The following is a 2,911-nucleotide window of genomic DNA, read 5'->3' on the forward strand; positions in this document are numbered from 1 at the left end:
CTCGAGTTTCCATGCATTCTCGCATAGTTTGCTCGATATATCTGTATTTGATCTCGTTATTTGTCAAGGTCGGAACTTACTTTTACCATGCACTCGAAAGTACTTATATGGCGTGTAAGATAGGTAGTATAGTTATATCCTGCTTTTCTAATTTCTTTTCCTTGTCCTCAGGTAGCTCCCCAAAGTTGTGAGGTTGAAACTTTTGTTGCAAAATACTCCAGCCTCGGTATTGACTTAGCTCGCAGTAGGTTAATTTTTTCCCACTTGTGTCTATCAATTTTAGCTGGTTTGTTCCAAACTTATTTAGGTTGTGTTTGGTTCGTAATCCATACACATATATTTTCAATCTAGTTATATCTAGATCACACTTGTTCACGTATTTAGTCGTATCCAGATACTTTATTTTTAATAATCTGGTTATGTCCAAATAATTTTAGCTTGCTCATTTGGTTATATCCAAACACTTTATTTTTAATAATCTGGTTATGTCCAAATTATCTTAGCTCATGCATTTGGTTATATCCAAACACTTTATTTCTAATAATCTGCTTATGTCTAAATTATCTTAGCTTGTGCATTTGGTTATATCCAAACACTTTATTTTTAGAATACACTTTTAACTTTTATGTCGGGTTAACAGTCCAGACATTTGTTTGTTTTTGTGTATGCTATATTTGAGTTATTTATTTTTTCAAGCTTATGGTATATATACCACTGATGCCCCCTTAATATCCTATGAGTGTGACCATAGGTTATTAAATTAAGAGAGTTTGCAAAAAATACAACATATTGAAACGAAAATGAACTTTATTCAAAATTGAACAACTTATCAACAGAAACTTTGTAAAGATAAACAAGCATGGTTACAGGAGACATCATTCCTACACTATTGATAGTAACGTCGTAGATGTTCGCCATTCCATGCTCATGGTACCAACTCTCCATTTAATCTTGCCAATTTGTAGACGCCAGGTCGAATAACTGATTTGATTTGGTAAGGTCCTTCCCAATTAGGCCCGAGTACGCCAGCGGCTGGGTCCCTTGTAGCTAGGAACACAGGCCTTAACACCAAGTCTCCCAATCCGAATTTCCTGTCCCGAACCTTTTTATTGAAGTATCTGGTAGCTCGTTGTTGATATGTTGCATTTTTCAATTGAGCTTCATCTCGCCTTTCTTCAACCAAGTACAGACTTATTTCAAGCTAGAATTAGTTTGAGGCTTGATCATAAGCATGGCTACGAATAGTGGGTACTTCGACCTCGATTGGTAACATGGCCTCGCATCCATATGCCAGAGAAAAAGGGGTATGTCCTGTTGAAGTGTGAGCCGTAGTTCAATATGCCCACAAGACTTAGGGCAACTCCTCGGGCCATTTTCTCTTAGCTTCTTCCAATTTATTTTTCATAGAACTCTTGAGAGTCTTATTCACAGCTTCGACTTGGCCATTTGCTTGGGGATGGGCAACAGAGGAGAAGCTCTTCATTATCCCATTTTTCTCACAAAAATTGGTGAATAATTCACTGTCGAATTGAGTATTGTTATCTGATACTATTTTTCTTGGCATTCCATATCGACAGATGATATTTTTTACCACAAAATCCAAGACTTTCTTTGAGGTGATCGTTGCCAGAGGTTCGGCCTCGGTCCACTTTGTAAAATAATCGACCGCGACCACTGCATACTTAACTCCACCTTTTCTAGTTGGCAATGAGCCTATGAGATCAATTCCCCACACCGCAAATGGCCATGGGGAGGTCATCATAGTTAGCTCGGATGGAGGAGCTCGCAGAATTGTAGCAAATCGTTGGCATTTATCGCATTTCTTGACATACTCAAATGCGTCTGCCTTGATAGTGGGCCAAAAGTATCCTTGTATTATAATTTTCTTAGATAGGCTATGCACCCCAGTGTGGTCTCCACAAAATCCTTCATGAATTTCTTCTAGAATTTTCTTGACCTCGGGTGGAGTTACACATCGGAGTAATGGCATAGAGTATCCTCTCCGATATAACCTTCCTTCCACAATAGCATATCTAGGAATCTAATACATCAGTTTCTGAGCCTTGTTCCATTCTGTTGGGAGAATGTCGGTTTCGAGGTAATCAACTATCGGGGTCATCTAGGTTGGTTCAGAGTCTATCATGCATACATCTTCTTGTTCGGGCTCGCTAATACTGGGTGTTGAGAGGTACTCAATTGGGACCACATTCATCGCATCGACCTCGTTAGATGTGGCAAGCCTCGCTAGGGCGTCTGCATTTGAATTTTTCTCTCGGGGAACCTGCTCTATCGTATAGAACTCGAAATGTCCAAGTGTTGTTTTTGCTTTTTCTAAATATGCGGTCATCTTTGTTCCACCAGCCTAGTACTCCCCTAGGATTTGGTTGACCACCAACTGTGAGTCACTGTAGCAATGAACTGCTTTAGCTTTGAGCTCCTTGGTTATTCGAAGTCCTACCAATAGAGCTTCGTATTCAGCCTCATTGTTAGACGCTTCAAAGCTTAACCTCAAGGCGGAGTGAAATCGACTTCCAGTCGGAGTGATCAATATGATTCCTACCCCCGATCCATTTTCGTTAGAAGATCCATTGACATAAAGCTTCCACAGCTCGCGGGCTGGGGATATAACTTCGTCATCAGACATTCCTGTACATTCCAAAATGAAGTCTGCTAGAGCCTGCCCTTTTATGGTCATTTTGGGAAGATAAGTGATCTTGAATTGTTCGAGCTCAACAGCCCATTTCAATAATCGGCCCAAGGATTCTGGCTTTGACAAGACTTGCCGTAGTGGTGGTCAGTTAGCACATGGATGGGGTATGCTTGGAATTAAGGTCAGAGGTTTCGAGATTAGTGAATTAGGCTAAGAGCCAACTTCTCCATTAACGGGTATCTCGATTATGCCCCTAGTATC

This window comes from Humulus lupulus, chromosome 2 (genome assembly GCF_963169125.1).
Source record: "Humulus lupulus chromosome 2, drHumLupu1.1, whole genome shotgun sequence".
NCBI classification, from domain to species: Eukaryota; Viridiplantae; Streptophyta; class Magnoliopsida; order Rosales; family Cannabaceae; genus Humulus; species Humulus lupulus.